Source organism: Alnus glutinosa, chromosome 7, assembly GCF_958979055.1.
Source record: "Alnus glutinosa chromosome 7, dhAlnGlut1.1, whole genome shotgun sequence".
In the NCBI taxonomy this organism is placed as follows: domain Eukaryota; kingdom Viridiplantae; phylum Streptophyta; class Magnoliopsida; order Fagales; family Betulaceae; genus Alnus; species Alnus glutinosa.
In genome coordinates this window covers 13,874,565-13,881,299 of record NC_084892.1, presented here as the reverse complement: position 1 = coordinate 13,881,299, position 6,735 = coordinate 13,874,565, and the positions used below count along the sequence as shown (strand labels likewise).

The 6,735-nt window shown below is 37.3% G+C and overlaps 1 non-coding gene across 1 annotated transcript; it reads left to right on the top strand.

Annotated features, from left to right (window-relative positions):
* The first annotated feature begins 5,579 nt into the window (after positions 1 to 5,579).
* LOC133874405 (small nucleolar RNA R71) lies at positions 5,580 to 5,688 on the top strand. The gene has a single exon (XR_009901268.1). It is a non-coding gene; the product is annotated as a small nucleolar RNA R71 (small nucleolar RNA).
* Positions 5,689 to 6,735: the final 1,047 nt, after the last annotated feature.

Here is a 6,735-nt window from a genome sequence, read left to right as displayed (position 1 = left end):
GTTTGCAAGCAGTGTAGAAGAGTTAATATTGATCCTAATGACCGTTTGATTACTGAAAAAACAAAACAACTTGGCAACCTCCAAGTTGATGAAACTGAGGCTGAGATGGAAAATATCAAACAGTTGCGAGAGGAAGTAAATGATTCGATTGAACTGGAGGATTTAAAGTGGAGGCAAAAAGCTAAGCAAGATTGGCTTCAATTTGGTGATAAAAACTCAAAATATTTCCATGCTTGTGTGAACCAGAGAAGGAAGAATAATCAGATAAAGCAAATCCAGAACCGGTTGGGGCTGATATGCAGAGAACAGGTGACTATTGAGGAAGCTTTTGTGGATCATTTCAAGACTCTGTTTCAAGCAACCCGTTTAGAAAATGTGGAGAAATGTCTGGTAGGAATGGAAAGCCAGATTACAGCTGAGATGAACGAGCACCTGCTGCAACCTTGTACTTCAGAGGAAGTCAGCCAAGCATTACAACAGATGGGACCACTAAAAGCCCCAGGCCCAGATGGTTTTTCGGCGGATTTTTATCAACAAAATTGGGGTACAGTTGGAGATGAGGTATGTCGAGCTATTTCAAAATTTATCAGCATTGGTGTTATGGATTTGGAAATTAATGATACCTATATTGTGCTTGTCCCAAAGAAACTTAAGCCTACGTCAGTTTCAGATTTTCACCCTATTAGCCTCTGTAATGTTATTTACAAGCTTACCTCCAAGGTATTGGCAAATAGGCTTAAAGGGGTTTTACCTTTTATTATATCAGCAAATCAAAGTGCTTTTATTCAGGGGCGCCTGATCTCTGACAACATTCTTGCTGCATATGAGACGTTGCATTCCATGCAAACGCATCATTGGGGGAAAGTGGGCTATGTTACGGTTAAGCTTGACATGAGTAAGGCTTATGATAGAGTGGAGTGGAGGTTCTTGGATGAGGTTATGAGAAGAATGGATTTTGCACGTAAATGGCGAGAGTTGATTATGCAATGTATCCAGTCGGTTAATTTTTCTGTTCTCATTAATGGACAAAAAACAGAAAATTTCCAACCCTCTCGAGGTATTCGACAAGGATATCCTCTTTCTCCTTACCTCTTTATTATATGTACGGAAGCAATGAGTAATTTACTAGCTCAAGCTGAGAATTCTGGATGGCTCTCGGGGGTTCCTACATCACCTAAGGGGCCTTGTTTAAACCACCTATTTTTTGCAGATGACAGCCTATTGTTTTGCAGGGCCACTTCGAGAGATTGGGGGCGTTTATCTAACCTTCTTGAGTGTTATGAAAGGGCTTCGGGTCAACTGCTTAATAAAGAAAAGACTTCTCTTTTCTTTAGTCAGAATACAACTCAAGAGGCTCGAGAATGTATCCAAAGATTATCAGGTCTCCCCAGTACGCATAGATATGATAAGTATTTGGGTTTGCCAGCTCTGGTGGGCAAATCTAGGGTGTGGGAATTTCAGAATATTAAAGATAGGGTTTGGAAGAAATTGCATGACTGGAAAACAAAATTTCTCTCTCAAGCTGGGAAGGAGATACTGCTTAAGGCCGTGATTCAAGTTATTCCTACATATAGCATGAGCGTATTCCTTCTCCCAAAGGGACTTTGTACGGATATCAATTCCATGATGCAGAAATTCTGGTGGGGGCATAAAGAAAATGATTCAAAGATCCACTGGATGAGCTGGAAAAAGTTGGGTTTTTCAAAGTCAAATGGGGGGATGGGGTTCAGAGATTTGAGGTGTTTTAACACAGCTTTGTTAGCAAAACGGGGTTGGAGGCTTCTTCATAATCCCCATAGTTTGGCAGGCCAAATACTTAAAGCAAAATACTTTCCAAGGGTCGATTTTTTAGGGGCTTCTCTCGGGCGACGACCTTCTTTTGCTTGGAGAAGTATTATGTCCTCACAAGGTTTAATTCAAGAAAGCATGCAATGGAGAATTGGAAATGGTAATTTGGTTAAAATTTGGGGGGATAAATGGTTACCTACCCCAACGACATATAAAGTTCAGTCACCTATAACGATTTTGCCTGAGGAAGAAGTGGTGAGAACATTAATAGATGGGGAGACTAGAGGGTGGAACAAGGCTCTTGTCAATTCAGTTTTTGCCAAGGAGGAGGCTGATATTATTTTTTCCATCCCTCTTAGCAAATATGGAAATCCTGATATGCTTATATGGCGGGGGTCCTCAAATGGAGAATTTACTGTTCGGAGTGCCTACTATATTGAGAAAGATAGGCAAGAGGTAACACGGGGTGAATGTTCTAAAAATGGAAGTGATCAAAACTTGTGGAAGTTGATATGGGGAATGAAGGTCCCAAACCCGGTTAAGGTTTTTATTTGGCGTGCATGTCAAAATATCCTTCCAACAAAGGATAATTTACAAAAGAAAGATATTTCTCTTGATCCTTTATGCTTGTTTTGCAAGAAAGAATTGGAAACGGCGAAGCACATTTTATGGGATTGTCCTTCGGCAGCTGATGTTTGGGGGGTAGGTGGAAGATTGATTCAAAAGAGCTATGTGGCTGGCTATTCTTTTGCAGAAGTTATGGAATATCTATTTGACAGGTGCAGCAGGGAAGAGGTTGAAGTACATGCAGAGATTGCTAGACGTATTTGGTTTAGGAGGAATTCAGTGGTTCATGATGGGGAGTTTATTCACCCAAATGAAGTAATACAGATTTCTGCAACTTTCATTAACGAATATCGGGATTCTCTGAAGAGAAAGGGAGATTTTGATTCGGTGCTGACAACTCGGGCAGGACCGGCTATAGTATCTTTAAAATTAACTGTGATGTAGCTTTAGACAACAAAAATGGCAGGATGGGTATTGGTTTGTTGATCAGAGATTCGAACGGTAAGGTTTATGCAGCTGCTAGTCAGGTGATGGATTTTATAGTTGATCCAGTTGTTGGGGAGTCCATAGCGCGTTGAAAGCTGTTGAATTTTGTATGAACAGAGGGCTGGACAAAATCATGTTAGAAGGAGATTCCCTTCAAGTGGTACATTCTATCAATAAACCGGGATTAAATTGGGGAAAGTATGGACACATTGTGGCTGATATTCACAAAGTCCTCTGGTTTTTTCGAACTTGGAAGGTTTGTCATACGCCAAGGGAAGCGAACTCAGCGGCACATACGCTTGCAAAAGAGGGGATTCATTTTGTCACAAATTGAGTTTGGTTTGATTGTTATCCGAATAGTATTAGAGAGATTGTAATTTTAGAGTTACCTACTCTGGATCTTTAAGAGTTTTATGCTCTTGTTGTTTACCTGTTTTATGAATGAAATCAGTACGAATGTTTATCAAAGAAAAAGAAGAAGTCAAGACATCATTGCAATTTTTTTTTTTAATATTATTATTATTATTTTTTTTCAATCACTATCAACTCCTCCCCCCAACCTGAAACTTATATTGTCCTCAATGTAACAAAAGGAAGCAAAAAGTATGGGTTAAGAAGAGTACCTTGAGTTGATGACAACTAAAGACACTTTATTATCTAAAAATGGGTTAGAGAAAAAGAAAAACAAAAGCAAAAGCAAAGACAAAAATAAAAACAAAAACAAAAAAAACAACCTAAACTAACACTACTACTATAGTTGCCAATCACATTCAGGTGTTTGGCAAATCCTGATAAACGGGATCCACCAGATCAAAAGACTCATTCTTAAGCTCAAAATCTTCAAAAAATGGTTTCAAATATTTTTTGTTAAAAGTATTGCCATTTTTTGGTTTTTCAATTTTCGGTGCTATGAAATTAGATAGATGAGTTTTAATGGGACTATACAAGTCCTCAAAACATGGGTTACATCCATTAGTGTCCATCACTGAATTAGCATCCAAAATATCATTAGCCATGTCCAATTCTATATGATCACTGTTGGGATTTAGTAAACATGCCTCTATAGGATCAGAAATCATAAAATGAGCAAATTTACTTTCCACCAAATTTTGGATCATGTCTACCTCAATAATTTCCTCAACATCATCAATGGCAGGCTGCTTATAAATGTTGAAGATGTTCAACTCAACGGTCATATTTCCAAATGTGAGCTTCATGATTCCGTTCTTGCAATTAATCAAAGCATTAGAAGTGGCTAAAAATAGTCGTCCTAAAATGATAGGAACGTTAATGCTAGATGGTGCAACAGGCTTTGTATCTAAAACAATGAAATCCACAGGAAAGTAAAATTTATCCACTTGAACTAAAACATATTCTACTATCCCTCTCTGTATAACAATAGATCGGTCGACAAGTTGCAAAACAACTTTGGTGGGTTTTAATTCACCAAGACCTAACTGCTCATAAACTGAGTAGGGTAGTAAATTGACACTAGATCAATGCTTTATCAATCTTAGAATCACCAATGACGCATGGGATAGTGGGAGATCCAGGGTCTTTATGCTTGAAAGGGATTTTTTGCTGAATTATCGAACTTACCTGCTCTGTTAAAAATGCTTTTGTTTGCACAAAAAGCTTTCACTTTACAGTGCAAAGATCTTTCAGAAATTTTGCATATGATGGAATTTGTTTGATGGTATCTAACAAAGAGATATTTATCTTTACCTGTTTGAACACTTCCAAAACATCTTGATTTGTTGTCCCCTTTTTAGGTGCAAGCAACCTTTGGAGGAATGGGGCAACAAGCTTATACACTCTTTCCTCAACATCCTCAGCCTTACTAGGCTTGTCATCATCCTTGGTTTCTAAATTTCCCTTGGGTTCTGAAACCTTTGTTGGGATTTCTTTGTTAACCTCCTTTCCACTCCTAAGGATAGTGACAGACTTAGCATGTTTCACTTGAGTATTTTGGAGTTCATTTACCCCAAATTGAGGGTTAGGTTCAGGTTGAGATGGAAACTTTCCTTTTTCTTGAATGCTCATAAATGAGGTGATCTTGGTGAGAGTGTTTTTTATGTCATCGATGGCTTGTGATGTTTGACTATTGAATGTGTCTTGCCATTACATAAATGTTTGCAACGTATCCTCAAGAGTCCTCTTATGTGGGGGAACATAAGGAATAAAGTTAGAGGGCTCTTGAGGTGGTGGTGTATTATTCTCCTGTCTCCAACTAAAATTGGGGTGATTCCTCCACCCCAGATTGTATGTCTCAAAATATGGAGAATTAAAAGGCTTTTTGTAAGTGTTTATGGCATTTGCTTGCTCATGCAATACTTCTTTAAAAGCTAGAAATAGTTGGACACTCATGTGTTGTGTGTCCACTAACTTCACAAATGCTACACACTTCCTCTTTTTGCACAGATTTGATTTCATTATCTTTCCTTAATTCCATGGTTTCATCTTTTCTGGCCAAACTTGAAATTCTAGCATATAAGTCATCCCCTTCCCTAAGGTGATATACACGCCCACTAGATGTAGTGGTAGGAGGCTTGGTCTTAGTAGAACTTTTAGGGGCAATTGTGTCCCAAGATTGACCATTTTCAGCTAGGTGGTCAAAGTATTCCCAAGCCTTATTGGGATCTTTATTTAAAAATTTACCATTGCACATCATTTCAACGAATTGGCGCATTTGGGACATCAAACCCTCATAGAAAAAATTAATGGTGCACCAAATTTCATAGCCATGATGTGGGCAAGAGTTTAACAAATCTTTAAAACGTTCCCAACATTGATAAAATGTCTCATTTTCCTTTTGAACAAAATTCATGATTATTCTTTTAAGAGCATTTGTCCTATGAATAGGAAAAAACTTGTTGACAACTTAAGTGTACGAACCCAAGTGCAGGTTGTCGCGAAGTAATAATTCTCGGAAGTCCGATTGTCGAACCACTGGGATTTGGGAAACAAAGAACACTAAAAAAAAATAAAATTAAGAAAAATCTATGACAAATGATTTAGTTGAATGATGCAAATAAAATATATAACGGAAATAACAATTAAAAGAAATCGCTAAGGCATTCGGGTTTTACTTTTAACAAAATTATAATATTTATTTCGCAACTCATGTGATAATCGAAAAATAGATCAATGAATACCAAGAGAAAATATCATCAAAAGATTAATCTTAAAATTGATTGATTTTACTACGCAAAATTGGTTATTTGATTCGCAGGGAATTTAAAACATTCACTGTACCCGTAGTTAACAATGAATCAAGGAATTTTGCAGAACAAAAACCTTTTTCTAAAAATAAATTATGCAATCAAGTAAAAAGATCATACCTGAAAAACCATAAAAGAGTTGGAAAATAAATACTACAATCTTATTAAAAGGTTCACCCCTAGCCTCAGCTTGAGATTTAGCTAGACATGATTATGTAAATAAATTTCATCGTTAAAATCCTAAACATCATGCTAGCAAAATAAAATAACTAAGAAGAAAATAAAAACAAATCTTGAACCGTCGCTGCTATCTTCTTCGATCTGGAGCTGAACTTCTTCTTCTCTTTTTCTACAATTGTTCGGATCCCTTGTTTGTTACCGTGTTGCTTCTCTTATAGAAATAAGAGTCATTCTTCTTTTGGGATTCGTACAACTATAAGAATCCAAGTCTTCTATTTGTTCCATGTCTCTCTCTTACACTTGAAATAAAACTCTGCTTCTTCTTTTTATAAGAGCCAAAGACATCTTTTTCTTCTTGGTTTTGTCATGTAGTGTATTAGAATGTTTCTCCAATTCATGGGTCCAGCAGTTTGGTTTCACCTCTTCTTGTATTACACGTTGACTCTATCTTGGGCATAGGATAGACGTCTTCATTTGACCCACCTCTTAGTTT